General features: G+C 47.2%; 1 pseudogene; it reads left to right on the plus strand.

Annotated features, from left to right (window-relative positions):
- Positions 1–16,802: 16,802 nt before the first annotated feature.
- The window catches only part of LOC110431493, a 171,091-nt pseudogene continuing 163,022 nt past the window's right edge, over positions 16,803–24,871 (plus strand).

The raw sequence follows: 24,871 nt of genomic DNA on the forward strand, positions 1-24,871 counted from the left end.
AAGGAGTTATATCAGGTGTGTCCTAATTGATTTCTGAGCATAATGTATGTTCCATGCAAACCGTGCATCTATCTTACATCAAGATTAGCACTATATCAAAATAGACCAAACCAAGCTTTCACTTGAGCCCCTTGACCTAGGAGTACCATCGGGTGCGTCCAAAATGGTTTCTTATCCTATGGTGCATTAGGTGGAAACCGTGCACCTATCTTGCATCGAAACTTACACTGTCTCTAAACGGACCGAAGTGAGATTCCATATGACACATGTCATCTAGTAGTTCCATCTGGTGCGTCCAAATTGATTTTTGAGCATGTGGTATATTCCAGGCAAATCGTGCACCTATCTTGCATCAAGATTAGCACTACCTCTAAACAGACCGAACCGAGCCTCCACTTGAGCCTCTTCACCTAGGTGTACCAACAGGTGCTTCCAAAATGGTTTCTTAGACTTTGGTGCATTAGGCGCAAACCGTGCACATATCTTGCACTGAAACTAATACTGTTTCTAAGCACACGAAAGCCAGATTCCATATGACACACGTCATCAAGGAGTTCTATCGGGTGTGTCCAAATTAATTTCTAAGCTTATGGTACGTTCCATGCAGACCGTGCATCTATCTTGCTTCAAGATTAGCACTATCTCTGAATAGATCAAACCGAGCTTTCACTTGAGCCTTTTACCTCGGAGTACCATCGGGTGCGTCCAAAATGGTTTCTTAGCCTATGCTGCATTATGTGCAAACCTTGCACTTATCCTGTACCGAAACTAACACTGTCTCCAAACAGACCGAAGCAAGATTTCGTATCACACACGTCATGTAGGAGTTCCATCATGTGCTTCCAGATTGTTTTCCAAACATTTGGTATGTTTCATGCAAACCGTGCACCTATCTTGCATCAAGATTTGCACTATCTCCAATCAGACCGAACCAAGCATCCACTTGAGCCCCATCACCTAGGAGTACCAACAAGTGCGTCCAAAATGGATTCTTAGACTATGGTGCATTAGGTGCGAACTGTGAACCTATCTTGCACCGAAACTAACAATGTCTCCAAATGGTCCGAAGCGAGATTCCATATGACACACGTCATCAAGGAGTTCCATCGGGTGCATCGAAATTGATTTCCAAGCATATGGTATGTTCCATGCAAACCATGCACCTACCTTGCATAAGGATTAGCACTATCTCAAACTTACTGAACCAAGCTTCCACTTGAGCCTCTTCACCCAGGAGTACCAAATAGTGCGTCCAAAATGGTTTCTTAGACTATGGTGCATTAGGCGCAAACTGTGCACCTATCTTGCAATAAAACTTACAATGTCTACAAATGAACCGAAGCAAGATTCCATATGACACACGTCATCAAGAAGTTCTATAGGGTGTGTCCAAATTAATTTCTACGCATATGGTACGTTCCATGCAGACCGTGCATCTATCTTGCATCAAGATTAGCACTATCTCCAAACAGATCAAACCGAGCTTCGACTTGAGCCTCTTCACTGAAGTACCAACAGGTGCTTCCAAAATGGTTTCTAAGACTATGGTGCATTAGGCGCAAACCATACACATATCCTGCACCGAAACTAACACCGTTTCTAAACAGACCAAAGCGAGATTTCATATGACACAGGTCATCAAGGAGTTCCATCGGGTGTATACAAATTGATTTCCAAGCATATGGTATGTTCAATGCAAACCGTGCACCTATCTTGTATCAAGATTAGCACTATCTCCAAACAGAACGAACCAAGCTTCCACTTGAGCCTCTTCATCTAGGAGTACAAACAGGTGCGCCAAAAATAGTTTCTTAGACTATGGTGCATTAGGCATAAACTATGCACCTATCTTGCACCGAAACTAACATTGTCTCCAAACAGACCGAAGCTAGATTCCATATGACACACATCATCTAGGAGTTCCATTGGATGTGTCCAAATTGATTTCTTAACATATGGTACATTCCATGCAAACTGTGCAACTATCTTGCATCAAGATCAGCACTATATCCGAAGAGACCAAATCGAGCCTCCACTTGAGCCTCTTCAACTACGAGTACCATCGGGTGCGTCTAAAATGGTTTCTTAGCCTATGTTGCATTAGGTGTAAACCGTGCACATATCTTCTATCAAAACTAACATTGTCTCTAAATGAACTGAAGCAAGACTCCATATGACACACATCATCAAAGAGTTATATCAAGTGCATCCTAATTTATTTCTGAGCATATCGTACGTTCCATGCAAACCGTGCATCTATCTTGCATCGAGATTAGCACTATCTCCAAACAGACCAAACTGAGCTTTCACTTGAGCCCCTTGACCTAGGAGTACTATTGGGTGCGTCCAAAACAATTTCTTATCCTATGGTGCATTAGGTGCATACCGTGCACCTATCTTGCACCGAAACTAACAGTGTCTCTAAACGGACTGAAGTGAGATTCCATATGACACATGTCATCTAGGAGTTCCATTTGGTGCGTCCAAATTGATTTATGAGCGTATGGTATGTTCCATGCAAATCGTGCACCTATATTGCATCAAGATTAGCACTATCTCTAAGCAGACTGAACCAAGCCTCCACCTGAGTCTCTTCACCTAGGAGTACCAACAAGTGCTTCCCAAATGGTTTATTAGACTTGGTGCATTAGGCGCAAACCGTGCACATATCTTGCACCGAAACTAATACTGTCTCTAAGCACACCAAAGCGAGATTCCATATGACACACGTCATCAAAGAGTTGTATCGGGTGTGTCCAAATTAATTTCTAAGCATATGGTACGTTCCATGCAGACCGTGCATCTATCTTGCATCAAGATTAGCACTATCTCCAAATAGATCCAACCGAGCTTTCACTTGAGCCTTTTACCTAGGAGTACCATCGGGTGCATCTGTGGGGATATAAACCCCTATACCCTGCTCGGTGGTTTTCAATAATTACCAGCATAATTGGTGGTTTCCTTTTCTTGAACCACGCAAAGAGCGGCTGCACAGTTACCAAGCGCACCTTTTTACGCAACCGTCTGACAATACGCCAGGATGCCTTGTCACATCACGCATTAATGTGGAGAGATACTTTTTCCAAAAGACAAGTAGATCTGGTGGAGGACTGTGTATGACATACCTGGGGACTATACCGACCACCGAGCACTATACGCTCGGGGACTGGTCGACCTGCCCACCAATTTGAGAGTTTGGGGACTGCACCGACCACCGAGCACTATACGCTCAGGGACTGGTCGACCAGCCCACCAATTTGAGAATTCGGGGACTGCACCGACCACCGAGCACTATACGCTCGGGACTGGTCGACCAGCCCACCAATTTGAGAATTCGGGGACTGTACCGACCACCTAGCGTTATATGCTCGGGGACTGGTCGATTAGTCTATTCAATTGCAGACGAGCATGATATGCTCGGTGACTGGTAAATTTAATTTTTTAGACCTTGCTACAAGGCTCATACTTCGCCTTCCAGCAAGCTTGGGGACTACATCGGTACGATGCACCTGGCGATGCATCTCAGTTTTACAATTTCTATAAAGACTTTTTTAACCCTGGCACCACGTGTCTACACCACCTACTACCAGGCTCGGGGACTAAGTGGGCACACTTCACCTTGCGGTGAATATGCTTGCTTTTTTAAAGTCTTTACTTTCCAGAAAAGTAAAGTGGGCACACTTCATCGGGAAAGAAATATTTTTTCTTAAGAGCACCATGCATTCTTCGAACAACCTGCTTCTTCGATGTCAATGTTGATCAACTATCTTTTAAGTTGGTCAAAATACCGTTGCAACTGTTCGGGCGACTTTCCTGGTTATCGAAGATGTCAAGCCTCACTGGTCGAAGAAGCTCAAGACGTGTAACACCCTAAAATTTACTCCTTTTGAAATATAGATAAAATTATTTAATTTTATATTTTTGTGCTCATGAAAACATAGGAAATATAGTATTTTTTTATTAAATTAAAATTTATCATAAGGCTTAGCAATATTATTATGCATACATGTTGGTGCATATGTTTTGATGTGATGTTTGCTTGTTGCTCATTTATGTGTTGAGTGAGCAAAGTTTTTAAAATGCGTTTAGTAGAACGATCTTCCTTGACCAGTATATCTTTGTCTTTATCAACCAAATTTCTTGCTTCTCAGCTCAAGTTTTTATTAGGAGCTTCCTAAAATATTTTCTTTGTTATCCAAATCACTTCTTTTAGTTCCTCGTCCATCAAGCAATCTCTACAAACTTTTCAGAAATTTTTCCATCTTTACTTCTCACTTTTCTCTAAGCATGATCTAATTTTTTTAGATGCTCCAAACAATCTTATCATGAGCTCCAAAATCTTCATTCGGGTTCCTCATATTCTATAATACCTCTGGGAATTGTTGCTGAATTTTCGGAGCTTTCGGAGTATTTTTCGTGGCTTAACTACTAATTCTAGACTTTTGTAGAATTATTTTACCCATGAAAATAATTAACTCCGAAAATAATAAATCTCTTACTATTTTTTTCTAACGTCAAAGCCCATTTGCAATATTCATAATAAATTTCAAAGACCATGTATTTATTTACTAATGGACTTTAATAATTAATTAGACCTATTAGTAAAGATGAAGGTTGCAAATCAATTAGTACCATATCGCTAGTTAACGTGGAGGTGGGGAGTTTCTCTCCCTATATATATTTCCCAACCCCTTAGGCAAAGCACACCAAAACTACTATGTGGAAAGCCCCTAGTTTGGGAAATCCTTCGTGTAGTAAAATTATATATATTTTTTCTTCTCTTGCCGTCGGTCAGCCGTCGTCACAAGCCTAGCTTCGCCTAGCGTCGGCATTAGGATCAGATCTCAAAAAGAAGAAACGGAGCTGCTGCAACCGTAGACGTCGCCAGGAGCTTCGCCCTTATTCGTGATCCTCTATCGGCTGCCGCACTCAGGTGACGATGTTGTAGAACCGTTTATTTCGTTTTCCTTCACTCTTTGCTCAGCTCATTGTTTAACTAATGCTACCAAAGAACATTTTCTGGAAGTTGTCATCTACCCCTTGTGTCTAGCCTCACAACAGATACAATATGCACCGTTTCTTGTCATAACTAGCTGTGTTATCCTGCCATGATCGTCGGAGTTCGTCGACACCCACCGTCACCTTTTCCATGATGTCCCTCTATTCCATGCCGAACCAGATACTGCAACCTCAACCTCAAGATTCGTGGTGAGCTCCCCTCCAACTAATTTAGCCGTATCCCATCATCTGTCGTACTTATCAGCCTCTAGTTTGACTCCGAGTTGCTCGAGCGAGTGGAGCTAGCATGTGCAGAGCCCAGCCGTACGTGCCTAAATTTTGCTCTTGTTAGCTTGATGACGTGAGTATCATGTCAAGCATGTATTTTTGTTGTTTTCCATTAGAAAAATAAATCTAAAAATATAAAGGAAATACACTAACTTATTTAGGCCATGTTTTAACTCCGTTTTTGTCCATTCAAATTTCGGTAGATTCGTCTTAACGAGCTCTACAAGTTAGAAGTATTAGTTCACTGTTTTGAAACTTTTTAATTTTACAGTAGCATTTAATTATTTATTTATCTATAGAAAATCCCAAAAAATTTATAACTTCTATGTTTTAATTCCGATTTTCGTGAACTTTACGTTTGTGTGATCGTAGCACCGCGTAGAGTATTTTCATAAACTTTTATCATTGATTTCTCGCTGTTTGGTGTATTGTTCTAATTATAGCTTGTTTGTTTCATGTATCATTGCCTACATTGGATTGCGTGTTGTGATTGATGTTTGGGAATAGACGGTGAGACGTACGTTGGTGAGCAAGATCAAGCTTTTGAGGACCAGCAGCAGGCTCAGGAGAGCTTTGATCAAGGCAAGTATAGCATTTGGATTTTATTTCTATGACCATGATCCTGTGACTAGATTAATGTTAAGTAATAAATGATAAAAATGACTTTTTAGCAACTTGATGATTTATCTGTAAGTGATAACCGGGACAACAGTGCAACCATGAGGGCTATAATGGCTCTGGCTTTAGCTCAGTATGAAGACCTTTTCTAGCTTGTTAGAGGTTACCTGAAAGGGCGGAGGGGCTGAACCGTTTTGGGTATAGTGTGGCCTCTGTCTGTATGTGTATAGGCTGCGAGTCATTGTGCCATCGGAAGGGGTCTCTATATCTGCGCGCAAAGGAAACCTTGCGGCCCTAACATGTTAAGAGGCTGATCACCTCGGGCGAAAGGGTAAATCATGACTCATGGGTAAAGATGTACAACCTCTGCAGAGTGTAAAACTGGTATACTAGCCGTGCTCACGGTCATGAGCAGCCTTGGAGATTCTTGCATCGACGATGATGATTCTTGTGTGTTAAATATGCCCATTATTTATTATTTAATGCTCTACATTATTTATGTCACATTGATCATGAGATTGTAGGAGCTATACAATCTAGTTGCTATACTTGTGGAGTTCGACATGGACTCACTCTTGCTATTTCCCCCAAACCTCAGGAGAAGTTTAGGCTTGTGATCAACCAGTCAGTTGGATCCTGTAGAGTGAAGTTAATACCCGAAGTTTGGAGTTGTCTATCCGCTGTTTGCTATCAAAGGTTATCTCTTTTATACTAAGTACGCTATATATGTATGCATTGTCTTTTGATATTACCCTTTATTTGTAGCTATATGTGGGATTTGACTTCTAAAACTCACATATGGTGCGTATCTGATTTTGTCCTTAAAATCGGGAATTACATCTAGCATCAAAATTAGCACTATCTCCAAACAGACCAAAACGAGCTTTCACTTGAGCCCCTTGACCTAGGAGTACCATCGGGTGCGTCCAAAAAGTTTTCTTATCCTATGGTGCATTAGGTGCAAACCGTGCTACTATCTTGCACCGAAACTAAAAATGTCTCTAAACAGACCGAAGTGAGATTCCATATGACACATGTCATCTAAGAGTTCCATCTGGTGCGTCCAAATTGATTTCTGTGCTTATGGTATGTTCCATGCAAATCGTGCACCTATCTTGCATCAAGATTAGCACTATCTCTAAACATGCTGAACCGAGCCTCCACTCCAGCCTCTTCACTAGGAGCACCAACAGGTGCTTCCAAAATGGTTTCTTAGACTTTAGTGCATTAGGCGCAAACCGTGCACATATCTTGCACTGAAACTAATACTGTCTCTAAGCACACCAAATCGAGATTCCATATGACACACATCCTCAAGGAGTTCTATCGAGTGCGTCCAAATTAATTTCTAAGCATATGGTATGTTCTATGCAAACCGTGCATCTATCTTGCATCAAGATTAGCACTATCTCCAAATAGACCAAATCGAGCTTTCACTTGAGCCTTTTACCTAGGAGTACCATTGGGTGCATCCAAAATGGTTTCTTAGCCTATACTACATTTTGTGCAAACTTTGCACCTATCTTGCACCGAAACTAACACTGTCTCCAAATAGACCGAAGCAAGATTTCGTATGACACACGTCATCTAGGAGTTCCATCATGTGTGTCGAGATTGATTTCCAAGCATTTGGTATGTTCCATGCAAACCGAGCACCTATCTTGCATCAAGATTAGCACTATCTCCAAACAGACCAAACCAAGCTTTCACTTGAGCCCCTTAACCTAGGAGTACCATCGGGTGCGTCCAAAATGGTTTCTTATCCTATGGTGCATTAGGTGCAAACCGTGCACCTATCTTGCACCGAAACTAACAATGTCTCTAAACGGACCGAAGCAAGATTCCATATGACACACGTCATCAAGGAGTTCCATCGGGTGCATCCAAATTGATTTCTGAGTATATGGTATGTTCCATGCAAACCATGCACCTACCTTGCATAAGGATTAGCACTATCTCCAAACTGACCAAACCAAGCATCCACTTGATCCTCTTCAGCCAGGAGTACCAAATAGTGCGTCAAAAATGGTTTCTTAGACTATGCTGCATTAGGCGCAAACTGTGCACCTATCTTGCACTAAAACTTACAATATCTACAAACGGATCGAAGCAAGATTCCATCTCACACACGTCATCTAGGAGTTCCAGTGGGTGCGTAAAATTGATTTCTAAGCATATGGTATGTTCCTTGCAAAACATGCACCTATCTTGCATCAAGATTAGCACTATCTCCAAACACTTCAAACCGAGCTTCCACTTGAGGCTCTTCATCTATGAGTACAAATAAGTGCGTCAAAAATGGTTTCTTAGACTATGGTGCATTAGGCACAAACTATGCACCTATCTTGCACCGAAACTAACATTGTCTCCATACAGACCGAAGCGAGATTCCATATGACACACGTTATCTAGGAGTTCCATTGGGTGCATCCAAATTGATTTCTAAGCATATGGTATGTTCCTTGCAAATCATACACCTATCTTGCATCAAGATTAGCACTATCTCCAAACAGATCAAAAAGAGCTTCCACTTGAGCCTCTTCATCTAGGAGTACAAACAGGTGCGTCAAAAATGGTTTCTTAGACTATGGTGCATTAGGCACAAACTATGCACCTATCTTACGCCAAAACTAACATTGTCTCCAAACAGACCGAAGCGAGATTCCATACGACACACGTCATCTAGGAGTTCCATTGAGTGCGTCCAAATTGATTTCTTAACATATGGTATGTACTATGCAAACTGTGCAACTATCTTGCATCAAGTTTAGCACTATATCCAAACAGACCAAATTGTGCCTCCAATTGAGCCTCTTCAACTACGAGTACCATCGGGTGCGTCTACAATGGTTTCTTAGCCTATGGTGCATTAGGCGTAAACCATGCACATATCTTCTACCAAAACTAACAATGTCTCTAAACGAACCGAAGCAAGATTCCATATGACACACATCATCAAGGAGTTATGTTAGGTGTGTCCTAATTGATTTCTGAGCATATCGTATGTTCCATGCAAACCGTGTATCTATCTTGCATCAAGATTAGCACTATCTCCAAACAGACCAAACCGAGCTTTCACTTGAGCCCCTTGACCTAGGAGTACCATCTGGTGCGTCCAAAATGGTTTCTTATCCTATAGTGCATTAGGTGCAAACCGTGCACCTATCTTGCACCAAAACTAACACTGTCTCTAAACAGACCGAAGCGAGATTCCATATGACACATGTCATCTAGGAGTTCCATCTGGTGCATCCAAATTGATTTCTGAGCATATGGTATGTTCCATGCAAACCGTGCACCTATCTTGCATCAAGAATAGCACTATCTCCAAACAGACCGAACCGAGCATCCACTTGAGCCCCTTCACCTTGGAGTACCAACAAGTGCATCCAAAATGGTTTCTTAGACTACGGTGCATTAGGTGCAAACTGTGAACCTATCTTGCACCGAAACTAACAATGTCTCCAAATGGACCGAAGCAAGATTCCATATCACACACGTCATCAATGAGTTCCATCGGTTGCATCCAAATTGATTTACAAGCATATGGTATGTTCCATGCAAACCATGCACCTACCTTGCATAAGGATTAGCACTATCTCCAAACTGACCAAACCAAGCTTCCACTTGAGCCTCTTCACCTAGGAGTACCAAATAGTGCGTCCAAAATGGTTTCTTAGACTATGCTGCATTAGGCACAAACTGTTCACCTATCTTTCACTAAAACTTACAATGTCTATAAACAGATTGAAGCAAGATTCCATATGACACACATCATCTAGGAGTTTCACTGGGTGTGTAAAATTGATTTCTAAGCATATGGTATGTTCCTTACAAAACATGCACCTATCTTGCATCAAGATTAGCACTATCTCCAAACACATCAAACCGAGCTTCCACTTGAGCCTCTTCATCTAGGAGTACAAACAGGTGAGTCAAAAATGGTTTCTTAGACTACGGTGCATTAGGCACAAACTATGCACATATCTTGCACCGAAACTAACATTGTCTCCAAACAGACCGAATCGAGATTCCATATGACACACGTCATCAAGGAGTTCCATTGGGTGCATCCAAATTGATTTCTTAACATATGGTACGTTCCTTGCAAACTGTGCAACTATCTTACATCAAGATTAGCACTATATCCGAACAGACCAAATGGAGCCTCCACTTGAGCCTCTTCAACTACGAGTACCATCGGGTGCGTCTAAAATGGTTTCTTAGCCTATGGTGCATTAGGCGTAAACCGTGCACATATCTTCTACCAAAACTAACACTGTCTCTAAATGAATCAAATCAAGATTCCATATGACACATCATCAAGGAGTTATATCAGGTGTGTCCTAATTGATTTCTGAGCATACCGTATGTTCCATGCAAACCGTGCATCTATCTTGCATCAAGATTAGCACTATCTCGAAACAAACCAAATTGAGCTTTCACTTGAGCCCTTTGACCCAGGAGTACCATCGGGTGCGTCCAAAATGGTTTCTTATCCTATGGTGCATTAGGTGCAAACCGTGCACCTATCTTGCATGGAAACAAACACTGTCTCTAAATGGACCGAAGTGAGATTCCATATGACACATATCATCTAGGAGTTCCATCTGGTGCGTCCAAATTGATTTCTGAGCATATGGTATGTTCCATGCAAATCGTGCACCTATCTTGCATCAAGATTAGCACTATCTCTAAATAAACCGAATCGAGCCTCCACTTGAGCCTCTTCACCTAGGAGTACCAACAGGTGCTTCCAAAATGGTTTCTTAGACTTTGGTGCATTATGCGCAAACCGTGCACATATCTTGCACCGAAACTAATACTGTCTGTAGGCACACTAAAGCGAGATTCCATATGACACCGTCATCAAGGAGTTATATCGGGTGTGTCCGAATTAATTTCTAATCATATGGTACGAACCATGCAGACCGTGCATCTATCTTGCATCAAGATTAGCACTATCTCGAAATAGACCAAACCGAGCTTTATCTTGAGCCATTTACTCAGGAGTACTATTGGGTGCGTCTAAAATGGTTTCTTAGCCTATGCTGCATTACGTGCAAACCTTGCACCTATCTTGCACCGAAACTAACACTGTCTCCAAACACACAAAGCAAGATTTCGTTTGACACAAGTCATCTAGGAGTTCCATCTTGTGTGTCAAGGTTGTTTTCCAAGCATTTGGTTGTTCCATGCAAACCATGCACCTATCTTGCATCAAGATTAGTACTATCTCCAAACAGATCGAACCGAGCATCCACTTGAGCCCCTTCACCTAGGAGTACCAACAAGTGCGTCCAAAATGGTTTCTTAGACTATGGTGCATTAGGTGCAAACTGTGCACCTATCTTGCACCGAAACTAACAATGTCTCCAAATGACAGAAGCGAGATTCCATATGACACACGTCATCAAGGACTTCTATCCGGTGCATCCAAATTTAGTTCCAAGCATATGGTATGTTCCATGCAAACCATGCACCTACCTTGCATAAGGATTAGCACTATTTCCAAACTGACCGAACCAAGCTTCCACTTGAGCCTCTTCAACTGGGAGTACCAAATAGTGCGTCCAAAATGGTTTCTTAGACTATGGTGAATTAGGTGCAAATTGTGCACCTATCTTACACTAAAACTTACAATGTCTACAAACGGACCGAAGCAAGATTCCATATGACACACGTCATCTAGGAGTTCCATTGGGTGCATCCAAATTGATTTCTAAGCATATGGTATGTTCCTTGTAAATCATGCACCTATCTTGCATCAAGATTAGCACTATCTCCAAACAGATCAAACCGAGCTTCCACGTGAGTCTCTTCATCGAAGTACCAACAGGTGCTTTCAAAATGGTTTTTAGACTATGGTGCATTAGGCACAAACCATGCACATATCTTGCACCAAAACAAACACTGTTTCTAAACAGACCAAAGCGAGATTCCATATGACACATGTCATCAAGGAGTTCTATCGGGTGCATCAATATTGATTTCCAAGCACATGGTATGTTCCATGCAAACTGTGCACCTATCTTGCATCAAGATTAGCACTATCTCCAGACAGACCGAACCGAGCTTCCACTTGAGCCTCTTTTATCTCGGAGTACAAACAGGTGCGTCAAAAATGGTTTCTTAGACTATGGTGCATTAGGCACAAACTAAGCACCTATCTTGCCCCGAAAGTAACATTGTCTCCAAACAGACCGAAGCGAGATTCCATATGACACACGTCATCTAGGAGTTCCATTAGGTGCGTCCAAATTAATTTCATAATATATGGTACGTTCCATGCAAACTGTGCAACTATCTTGCATCAAGATTAGCACTATATCCGAGTAGACCAAATCGAGCCTCCACTGGAGCCTTTTCAACTACGAGTACCATCGGGTGCGTGTAAAATAGTTTCTTAGCCTATGGTGCATTACGCGTAAACCGTGCACATATCTTCTACCAAAACTAACAATGTCTCTAAACGAACCGAAGCAAGATTCCATATGACACACATCATCAAGGAGTTATATCAGGTGAGTCCTAATTAATTTCTGAGCATACCGTATGTTCCATGCAAACCGTGCATCTATCTTGCATCAAACCGAGCATTCACTTGAGCCCCTTGACCTAGGAGTACTATCGGGTGTGTCCAAAATTGTTTTTTATCCTGTGGTGCATTAGGTGCAAACTGTGCACCTATCTTGCACCGAAACTAACACTATCTCTAAACGGACCGAAGTGAGATTCCATATGACACATGTCATCTAGGAGTTCCATCTGGTGCGTGCAATTGATTTCTGAGCATATGGTATGTTCCATGCAAATCGTGCACCTATCTTGCATCAAGAATAGCACTATCTCTAAACAGACCGAACCGAGCCTCCACTTGAGCCTCTTCACCTAGGAGTATCAACAGGTGCTTCTAAAATGGTTTCTTAGACTTTGGTGCATTAGGCGCAAACCGTGCACATATCTTGCACTGAAACAAATAATGTCTCTAATCACACCAAAGAGAGATTCCATATGACACACGTCATCAAGCATATGGTATGTTCTTTGCAAATCATGCACCTATCTTGTATCAAGATTAGCACTATCTCCAAATAGATAAAACTGAGCTTCCACTTGAGCCTTTTCACCAAAGATCCAACAGGTGCTTCCAAAATGGTTTCTTAGACGATGGTGCATTAGGCGCAAACCATGCACATATCTTGCACCGAAACGAACACTGTTTCTAGACACACCAAAGTGAGATTCCATATGACACATGTCATCAAGGAGTTCCATCGGTTGCATCCAAATTGATTTCCAAGCATATGTTATGTTCCATGCAAACCGTGCACCTATCTTGCATCAAGATTAGCACTATCTCCAAACAGACCGAACCGAGCATCCACTTGAGCCTCTTCATCTAGGAGTACAAACAGGTGCATCAAAAATGGTTTCTTAGACTATGGTGCATTAGGCACAAACTATGCACCTATCTTGCCCCGAAACTAACATTGTCTCCAAACAGACCGAAGCGAGATTCCATATGACACACGTCATCTAGGAGTTCCATTGTATGCGTCCAAATTAATTTCATAACATATGGTACGTTCCATGCAAACTGTGCAACTATCTTACATCAAGATTAGCACTATATCCGAGCAGACCAAATTGAGCCTCCACTTAGCCTCTTCAACGACGAGTACCATCGGGTGCATCTAAAATAGTTTCTTAGCCTATGGTGCATTAGGCGTAAACCGTGCACATATATTCTACCAAAACTATACTGTCTCTAAACGAACCGAAGCCAGATTCCATATGACACACATGATCAAGGAGTTATATCAGGTGAGTCCTAATTGATTTCTGAGCATACCGTATGTTCCATGCAAACTGTGCATCTATCTTGCATCAAGATTAGCACTATCTCCAAACAGACCAAACCGAGCTTTCACTTTAGCCCCTTGACCTAGGAGTACCATCGGGTGTGTCCAAAATGGGTTTTTATCCTATGGTGCATTAGGTGCAAATTGTGCACCTATCTTGCACTGAAACTAACACTATCTCTAAACGGACCGAAGTGAGATTCCATATGACACATGTCATCTAGGAGTTCCATCTGGTGCGTCCAAATTGATTTCTGAGCATATGGTATTGTCGAGGGAATCAGCAAGGGGTATCCCAACTGATGTACATAATGAGATTGCCCGTACGCAAGTCGAGGCCCCCAACTCGACGCTCTACCTAATCACGCGTATAATCATCGATGATCGTAGCCTCGAAGACGGAAAGGGCGTCGAGTGAATCGATCAGGGCTCGAGCGCTGACTACCATCGAATACGGAAACAGGCTCGAGCGAATCGGAAGGCGTCGAGCGCAAGGACGCCGCCCGCCGCCTGACGCGCGCACGGGAACCAGGGCATTTAATGCGCCTGTCGCGTTCTCACCTAACACGCCAGTCACGGGAAGCGTGATGTGGAACAGGCACCCATCCCGTCACTCTTTTTGCAGCCTTCCCCACCAAACGATCTAGAGCTTGTCAGAACGCAGGAAGCAGGGTCGAAACGTCTAATCAAGACCCCCTCGAGAGGCCCAAGGTCAACGCTCTGGATAGCAAGGCGCTACACTGCGTCCGACCCTCGACCAGACATGTTTCCTTCCTGGGGAAGGGTTGGCCGACGTAACCGCCGCCATGACGTATAGGCGTGCAACAGATAAGCCAGTCCAAGACAGTGCGCAGAGCAGGATAAAGGGGCACGTGTAGTCATCATCAGGCTACCCGGACGAGACGGCTCGAGACCACGCCGGTACGGAGGCCTCGAGTAGGTCCGCGCGCCATACCTCTATCGACCCCTACTCTGACGCCTATACTTGTACCCTGGGCTCCTCCTTGGAACTATAAAAGGGGAGACCTGGGAAGAGATATAAGAGAACCCATGCAATGCACTACAACAACACAACTCACCAGCCATACGTAGTAGTGCTACTCACATCGCTACACCCCATACTACGCTTGTATCCACCCCTGTACAAGCACTTAGGTGCAAGATAATACAAACTCTCCCTCCCCCGCTGGACGTAGGGCCTTCTCTTGCCCGAACCAGGATAAATCTTTGTGTCTTTTTGCATCACCATCTGGAAAGGGGAGCACGCATACAAATTCACTCGTTGGTGTGACCCCCGTGGGGAAAACACCGACAGTTGGCGCGCCAGGTAGGGGTCCTGCGTGTTTTTCATCGATTCCCCATTCTTTTCCAGATGGCCACTCTTTCTTCACCGATTCCACTCTCCACGGTGATTTGGTTTGGGAGTCTCGAGTTCATGTCTACTAGCTCCGGCTACGACATGATCTTGCTCTCAGTCAAAGGACCAGGAGGAGCCCGCGTTGCGCCAGCACGGACGGGGGCACCGAGACGCCCTCGCCATCACGCTTCACCGCCCAAGAAGAGGCGTGGACAGCACCATCGTCGCCTTTCTGCCTCGTCACGACCGACGGTTCGTGCCAGGCAGGAGGTGACCCAGGAGCCGACGACACCGCGCGCCGAAGCTGTGGGAACGACGACTCGGCACCGCGAGGATCACACGACGACGGGAGGTGACACGCCCCGCGTGCTCTCCCCCACCGCTAGGTTACTGCCACACGGGTTGTTCGCCCCAAGAAGAGCATTGCCGTTCGGCTTCCATATCGATGGAGCGGTGGAAACCACCGACGAGACACAAGACGCCGTTACAGGCGGGCGAGCCCCTGCAACAAGAGAAGACCCCAGGACACCTGGGAATGATGGTCAGGTCGACCCCCCTCCACAAGAAGACAGAGCCGCACAAATTGCGCAGCTATGAGAGCTCAAGGCAAAGCTTGACGAGGATCGCGAGCGCCTTGTCCTGCTTGAGCAAATCCTCGAGCAGGACCTGCCTTACCCACCCGGTGGAAGTGTCCGCAGACGAGCTCGAGAAGTCCATAGGCAGATCGTCGGAGACGAATAGCCTGAGCAACCCGTCAGCCGCTTCCCTCGAGCAGGCCAGAACGTCGTGGCGGCAACAATGTTGCTGCGAAACATGCTAGAGCCGTCGAACTCCCAAGCACGGCGCATCCGAGACGAGGTGCAGACTCTGCTCCAGGTGGCAGCAGTTCAGCAGGCCAAAAGCTCGGCTTCTCGACATCGAGGAGCAGCCACCGAGAAGCGCGACGAGCCAGCCCAAAATGAAAAGGAGGTGTCGGTCCATCAGCAGCCACCCGCTCGAGGGAAAAAGACCACACTCGTCCTCCCCATCGACAACCAACGTCGACACGACGCGCGACGCGACATCGACAAAAATCGACGCCGTCGGTATGGGGACGCAGAGGAGCGCGGTTACAGCGCCCATCGCGGCGGGAGGTACGACAGCGATGAAGACCGGATGGCCCCAGAGCCGCCTGGCCCGAGGGTGTTCAGCAGGGCAATCCGCAGCACGCTACTGCCCAGCCCGTTCCGACCCCGACCAGCATTGCAAAGTACAACGGCGAGACTAAGCTAGAGCTCTGGCTGGCAGATTTCAGGCTGGCCTGTCAGCTAGGAGGCGCTCGAGGGGACGATCGAGCCATCATCAGACAGTTGCCGCTCTTCCTCTCTGACACCGCCCGCAGATGGCTCGAGGAGCTCCCGGCCAACCAGATCCACGACTGGGTCGATTTGGTTAAAGTATTCGAGGGTAACTTCAAAGGGACCTACATACGGCTTGGAAATTCGTGGGATCTCAGCAAGTGCAAGCAGAAGTCAGGAGAAACTCTTCGAGAGTACGCTCGACGCTTCTCGAAGCAACGCACCGAGCTGCCGCACATCCCCGACCACAACGTCATCCTGGCCTTTGTCTCTGGTACCACCAGTCGAGACTTGGTGCGGGAATTAGGCCGGAATCGTCCTCAGACCGTCGATGAGTTGATGGACGTAGTGGCAAACTACGCTGCTGGGGAAGAAGCGGTGGGCGCCTTCTTCAACTGTGAAGGATGGAAAGGCAAGCCGCCCGCTGACGAGGACGAGGGCCCCAGTCGAGGGCCCAAGAAGAATAAGAACAAGAAGAAAACATGCCCGTTCCAGCGGGAAGACCTCGACGATGATCTCGTCGCCGCCATGGAACGCAAAAGGCCTCGAGGCCCGCCGGAGGCAGGCATCTTCGACAAGATGCTGAAGGAGCCATGCCCTTACCACAAGGGGGGCAAACCACAAGCTCGAGGACTGTCGTATGCTGAAAAAGCATTTCGACGGTTTGGGGTTCAAGAAGGACGCGCGCGATGACCCAAAGAAGGAGAAAGGCGGCGACAAGGAGGACAACAAAGATGACGACGGTTTCCCCACCGTCCACGATTGCTACATGATCTATGGCGGGCCCTCAACATAGTTGACCGCAAGGCAGCGCAAGAGGGAACGTCGTGAGGTCTTCGCGGCAAGAATGGCGGTGCCCCAGTACCTCAGCTGGTCGAGCACCCCCATAACCTTCGATCGAGAGGACCACCCCGACAAGGTCGTCGCCCCTGGCGTCTACCCGCTTGTCGTCGACCCCATCATCGTCAACACCAGACTCTCAAAGGTGCTGATGGATGGCGGCAGCAGCCTGAACATCATTTACCTCGAGACCCTCGACCTCCTCGGCATCAACAGATCGCACCTCCAACCAAGCGCAGGAGGCTTCCATGGTGTCGTTCCTGGGAAGAAGGCGTTGCCGGTAGGTCGAATCGACCTACCAGTCTGCTTTGGCACAGCGGCCAACTTCAGAAAGGAGACCCTCACCTTTGAGGTGGTGGGGTTCCGAGGCACGTACCACGCCATCATCGGACGCCCAGGCTACGCCAAATTCATGGCAATTCCGAACTACATGTACTTGAAGCTGAAGATGCCCGGTCCCAATGGCGTCATCACCGTCGGCTCCTCCTTCGAGCACGCGTACGAGTGCGACGTCGAATGTGTCGAGTATGGGGAGGCTGTCGAGGGTTCCACTGAGCTCGTCTCGAAGCTCGAGGCCCTGGCTGCTGAAGCTCCAGAGCCCAAGTGCCACGCGGGCAGCTTCGAGCCGGCGGAAGGAACCAAGAAGATCCCGCTCGACCCTAACAACTCTGACGGCAAGGCGCTGACGATCGGCGCCGTCCTCGATCCCAAATAGGAAGCCGTGCTCGTCGACTTTCTCCGTGCAAACGCCGACATGTTTGCATGGAGTCCCTCGGACATGCCAGGCATACCGAGGGAAGTCGCCGAGCACTCCTTGGAAATTCAAGCCGGTTCCAAGCCAGTGAAGCAACGGTTGCGCCGCTTCGATGAGGAGAAGCGCAGGATCATTGGCGAGGAGATCCAAATGCTTTTGATGGCCGGATTCATCAAGGAGGTTCACCATCCCGACTGGTTAGCAAATCCTGTACTAGTTAAAAAAAAGAATGGGAAAATGAGGATGTGTGTCGATTATACAAGTTTAAATAAAGCATGTCCGAAAGTTCCTTTTCCATTACCTCGTATTGATCAAATTGTTGATTCTACCGCAGGATGTGAGACCCTTTCTTTCCTTGATGCATATTCTGGTTACCATCAAATAAAAATGAAAGAGTCCGACCAGCTCGCGACATCTTTCATCACGCCGTTTGGGATGTATTGCTATGTAACCATGCCGTTTGGGCTTCGAAACGCGGGAGCCACATATCAGCGCTACATGCTCCATGTGTTTGGTGAGCACATAGGGTCGACAGTCGAAGCCTATGTCGACGACATCATCGTCAAGTCAAAGCGGCGGGGGGACCTGATCCAGGACCTCGAGATCGCTTTCAACTGCTTACGCATCAACCAGATCAAGCTCAACCCCGAGAAGTGCGTTTTTGGTGTACCTCGAGGCGTGCTCCTGGGTTACATTGTTTCCCAGCGCGGCATCGAGGCCAACCCCGAGAAAGTCTCAGCCATCACAAGAATGGGGCCAATCTAAGACGTCAAGGGCGTGCAGAGTCACGGGATGCCTAGCGGCGCTGAGTCGTTTTATCTCGAGGTTGGGAGAAAAGGCATTGCCACTGTATCGACTTCTGAAGAAAGTCGAGCGTTTCTCTTGGACCCCAGAGGCCAAGGAAGCTCTCGATCACTTGAAGAAAACTCTGACCTCTGCACCAGTGCTAGTCCTGCCTCAACCCGCAGAACCTCTGCTTCTATACGTCACGTCGACGACCCAGGTCGTCAGTGCAACAGTAGTGGTCGAGAGGCAGGAGGAGGGGCATACGCTACCAATCCAGAGGCCGGTCTGTTTCGTCAGCGAAGTACTCTCAGAGACCAAGGCGCGTTACCCACAGATCCAGAAGCTAATCTACGCCGTAATCCCCACCCGACGCAAGCTGCAACACTACTTCCTCGGCCACCCTATCACGGTGGTCTCGTCTTCCCCTTGGGCGAGATCATTCAAAGCCGGGAGGCCACGGGAAGAATCGCCAAGTGGTCGGTCGAGCTCATGAGCAAGACCATCACCTTTGCGCCCCGAAAAGCTATCAAGTCACAAGCCCTGGTGGATTTCATCGCGGAGTGGACGGAGTCCCAACTCCCCCCGGCTCAGGTCTAGGCGGAGCTATGGACGATGTATTTCGACGGGTCTCTCATAAAAACAGGAGCTGGGGCGGGCCTGCTATTCATCTCGCCTCTGGGCGTCCATATGAGGTACGTCATCAGGATTCATTTTGCCGCATCTAACAACGTCGCGGAGTACGAGGCCCTTGTCAACTGTCTGAAGATCGCCATCGAGCTAGGAGTCCGACGCCTCGACGTTCGAGGCGACTCCCAGCTCATCATCGACCAAGTAATGAAGGCCTCTAACTGCCACGACCCGAAAATGGAGGCGTACTGCAAGGAGGTCCGTCGACTCGAGGACAAGTTCCACGGCCTCGAACTTGTCCACGTCGCCCGACGCTACAACGAGGCAGCCGACGAACTCACTAAAATCACATGGACCCAGGGCACGGTCCCACCTGACGCATTCGCAAGAGATCTGCATGAGCCATCCATCGACTTGGGCTTGGGGGCTGGTGTCGAAACCACCCCCACCCAACAAACTGACACCATCGAAGCGCTACTAATGGCAGCTGAGGTAATGGAGGTGGAACAGCGGCCCAGTCGACCATTTGATTGGCGCACGCCGTTCCTCGACTGCCTAATCCGCTGTGAGCTACCAGAGGACCGATCCGAGGCCCGCCGTATCGCTCGACGGGCTAAGTCATATGTAATCTATGGCGAGAGCAATGAGCTATATTGACGAAGCCCAATGGGAGTCCTGCAGCTTTGCATCACCATAGAAGAAGGCCGAAAACTCCTCGAGGATCTACACTCGGGGGCTTGTGGCCACCACGCCGCTCCGCGGACCCTCGTAGGGAACGGTTTTCGACAAGGCTTCTACTGGCCAACGGCCGTAGCTGACGCCATCGAGCTCGTGCGCTCATGCCACGGGTGCCAATTCTACGCCAAGCAGACGCATCTGCCCGCTCACACTCTCTAGATGATCGCCATCACGTGGCCATTTGCAGTGTGGGGCCTCGACTTAGTGGGACCTCTACAGAAGGCCAAAGGGGGATACACCCACTTGCTGGTGGCCATCAACAAATTCTCCAAATGGATCGAGGCTCGACCCATCACCAACATCCGCTCCGAGCAGGCCGTCCTTTTCTTCACCGACATCATCCACCGGTTTGGGATCCCCAATGTCATCATCACCGACAACGGCACTCAGTTCACCGGCAAAAACTTCTTGGACTTTTGCGATCAGCATCACATCCGTGTGAACTAGTCCGCGGTGGCCCACCCTCGAACTAACGGCCAGGTCGAGCGTGCCAACGGCATGATTTTGCAGGGGCTCAAACCAAGGATCTACAATCGCTTGAAGAGGTTCGGCAAGAAATGGGTCGAGGAGCTTTCCTCGGTCCTATGGAGCTTAAGAACGATGCCAAGCAGGGCTACAAAATACACCCCGTTCTTCATGGTCTACGGCTCTGAGGCCGTGCTCCCGACGGACCTCGAGTATGAATCCCCTCGACTCAAAGCGTACAACGAGCAATCAAATAAGGAGACTCTAGAAAATGCGGTCGACCAACTCGAGGAAGCTCGAAACATGGCCCTCCTCAACTCCGCCAGATACCAGCAGAAGCTTCGACGCTACCACGACAAGCACGTGCGCAGAAGGGACTTGTACGTGGGCGATCTCGTCCTACGACGATGGCAAAGCAACCAAGGACGCCACAAGTTGACTGCACCCTGGGAGGGCCCATACGTGGTAGCCGAAGTCCTAAAGCCAGGGACATACAAGCTCGCGGACGAAAAAGGGGCAATCTTCACCAACGCATGGAACATCGAACAGCCGGGCGCTCCGAATTCTGCGCCGATAGAGTGTCGCAACAGCTCCTGCCAGAAAAGACGCGCCCAACGGGCAAAAAGGCGAACCACCACGACCTTTTCCTTCCCTTGTAAGCTAAGGTACGCACCCGCGAAAGCCTCGAGGGGTCGCAGGCTGACCCGCCGAAAGGGTTCGACAGCCGATCTCGAGCACCAGAGTCAGGGATGCCCAGCGAGTGGTCGAAAATTGAGGCCCACCTTGAGAACTCGCTGGGGATGTTCGAGGTAGGGTCGAGACAGTCGAGAGGAATCCCCCCGATGGGAGGCATCGAGCCACTGGACTCTATCGAATGAGACTAGCATCCCCGACCACGTCGACCCTACTTTATGAGAACGCCTCCGGGCTACAGCTGACCCCCTCGAAAGGGGCACAGGTTCTCACTCAGACTACCCGTTAGGAGCTCAATCTAGGGTGGATGACGCTCGCTCTATCGAGAGTACGTCAAAACCCCTGCGCAAAACAAGCCAAACAGAGCCTTCCACCACTAGTGTCGACAGCGTTTCTGCGAATTAGTGTGGCAGAACCCCCTAAGTGTTTGGGCCCACCGGCACCTGCCATTGTCCTAAGGACCTCTGACGGTGATGTCGGGAGTCCTCCCACTTTAGAAGTCCGATGAGCATCGCTGGACGCTCATTCCACTGCTACCTGTGGCGTACCAAGCTGGCTCGTTCTGACCACTGGTAATGGTCAAACAACGAGAACTGCTTCTTCTCGCCCTTACAGGATAGCAAGTGGCCACCTTAACACCAGGATCATTCGTTGCGAAGATAAAGCAGTAACTCAACGACACAAGACCAAAATAATATTTCAGAGTGAAACAGCGGAAGTATTACATAACTTAATTTACAAAAGGAGTTCTTCCAAATAGTAGAGTGTTATTACAAGCCTGGTCCAGCGGAGCAACTGAAACTTTAGTACAGACAGTACAAATTTACAGACCCTGCCCATGGGTCACGCTCACTCTTCTTCGTCGTCAACCTCGACGACGGTCACACAACAGGGTCCGAAACAAGTCGGCTCCTGTGCTTCACCTGCAACAGGGGTATTGAAACCCTGAGTACGGGAGTACTCAACAAGACTTACCCGATGGGAAAAGAGGAGAACTTATGGATGCAGGCTTAGGGTAGACAAGGGGTGGCTGAGCAAGGAGCCAAAGTGTTTTGCTTAAAAAGCTTACTAGTAGTGCATCCTTATTTTCAAGTTTTACCCACGAATTCCTCCCTCGCAGAGGCTGAGGAGTTCGAGGACAGTCTAACTAGTTGTTCCCCACAGACGAATCCGTGAGTTCCTAGTCCTATCACAAAGTATTATTTATCGATGGCCATAGCTTCATGTCGCTATGAGTCCGGGAATTGGGATCCGAACCTCATGGGACATTTTCCCTTTTCTCATTTTATCACTTAGTTGCATATTTAACTACGATGAGGGTCGAAGGAATTGAGTCTCCCAATCGGGGAGCAACGACGATTCGAATCGCTTAGCAATCCAGCTGGAGTTCCTAACCACCCGACATATGTAGAACCAAATCTTGCATATATCAACCCAAATCAAGCTCTCCCCAAATTTGACCAGGTTCGCGGCACCCGAGAGCACAGTACCCCACCATCCTACAGCCGATCTAGATGTTTTCCGGTCATCTCAGATCCGTAAGGTGGGCACACGTTACTCTCGCCATCTTTCCACTCCCAGTGCGCGAGTAGCTGTTCGCGTCGAGGGATCACAAGACCGGGCTTACCGAGGGTAAGTGGCTAGTACTACAAATTCTCAACCCAGCAGGCCATCCACGGAACGGTCCTTAATCAACACAGTCGGAGACACTACTTTAAGACTCCATTCTTAGAGCAAGTCCACCGACCGGTCTCAAATTGAAACATCATTGATCATAAGTGTATCCCACAACAACCCTTCAAACTTTCTTGTTTGAAAACCTATCTAGTAGCAGGGCTAAGCATCGCTACGCAGTTTTAAAATAAAACAGGTGTCAAGGACAGGATAACAGATATCAAGGTAGTAAATGCAGCAAGTAGGTTAACCCAATTCTCAACTACCTAATGCAGCATTTTCAATTCATAAGTGATAAAAGATTTAAAACATCCAAGGAGGGGTTAATGCATCCGGGGCTTGCCTTGGTTGCAGGGCAGAGAGGGACCCTCGGAGACTTCCCAAATCTCGGATCCGACTTCCTCGAACGGAGCACCGACCTCGGGGTTCGGTTCAACGGGCGCTCCTTCGGTCACGGACACTATACGTAAAATGATGAATGCTCATGATATGCATATGACAATCATGCAAGAAGGACCAAATCGAGTACAACTTGCCTTCTTGATGCAGTACAGAATAATCAATAAATAAAGTTGTTTAATAACCTATTGTTTTTACCCAAGAGGTTGCATCTGTAAACTAAGACTTTACTTAATTCATAATTATCTTAAATTAATTAATTATTAATCCTATTTACCTTAATTAATTACTAATGACAGTAATTAAGCATTAAGGCTAAACAACAATTAAATGCCAAAGGTCATTAGGGTTAATGACCTCAGGTCATCACACAAACCTCAAAATCACTCAACCCTAATGATGAGGATTTAACTAATTATTATTTAATTATTTTGGAATTATTACTTAGGTACTAAATAAGGGTTTATTAATATTTTATTCAAACATTATCCAAATGCCACCAAATTTTGGGTGGAGCCAGGGAATAATATTCAGAGGCTCTCCACAATTTTTGGTGATTTTTGGACACCCTAATAAATTATTAAAATTCATAGAAGTTTTATTTGCTAATTAAAAGGGCCAATTTTTATATCCTTGCAAACTATTAGAAAGCAGAATCTAGTATTTTTCTTGGATCCTACATATTTCAGAGAGTTTATACAAAAATTATCATTATTTTTGGATCATCACACAATTTATTACACAAATTCAAATATAAAACAAAAACTGCATAAAAGAAAAAAAAAGAGAAGACACTGCAGCGGGTGGCCGGATTTCGGCCCGTAGGCCGGCCCGCTTCGGCTCGGCCTGCGCGGACGCTGCGCACGCCGCCTTCTCTCCGCGCGGTCGGTGACAAGCGGGGCCTGCTCGTCAGGCCCCTCCCCCCTTCCAGCGAGACGCTGACAGGACGGCCCCGTCTGTCAGCTGCATCTCCTACGCGTACGGCGGCGCTGCCGCAGCTCCGGCGGCCGCTAGCGAGGTCCTTGGCCCCCGCGTGCGCACGCACCAGCTCCGCCTCACCTCCGCGGACCCCTCTCTACCACGTACTCGCGCTCTACTGCCTTCTTCCTATCGCAACCGCGTCACCGGTGGACGGCCGCCATGGCCGACTATCGGCCGGCCACCAGGACCCGGTAGAGTGCAAGCCGACGGTCTAGGGAGCTCCCACAGGGGTTGGGGAGGATGGTGCTCATGCTGCAGGTCTCGGGGAAGCAGCTGAAGCCGCTGGCGACGGAAGCAGTGTCGTCGGACGGGAGCTCTGGCTCCGGCCAGCTTGTTCCGGTGATCCTGCTCACATTCAAGGAGAGGGAGCAAGCGCATGAGCAACCGGGGCACGGAGGGAACTCGAAACAGTCGCCAGAGGGGTGTGATACTCACTGGAACACCGTGGCCA

This window comes from Sorghum bicolor, unplaced genomic scaffold, assembly GCF_000003195.3.
Source record: "Sorghum bicolor cultivar BTx623 unplaced genomic scaffold, Sorghum_bicolor_NCBIv3 super_18, whole genome shotgun sequence".
NCBI lineage: Eukaryota > Viridiplantae > Streptophyta > Magnoliopsida > Poales > Poaceae > Sorghum > Sorghum bicolor.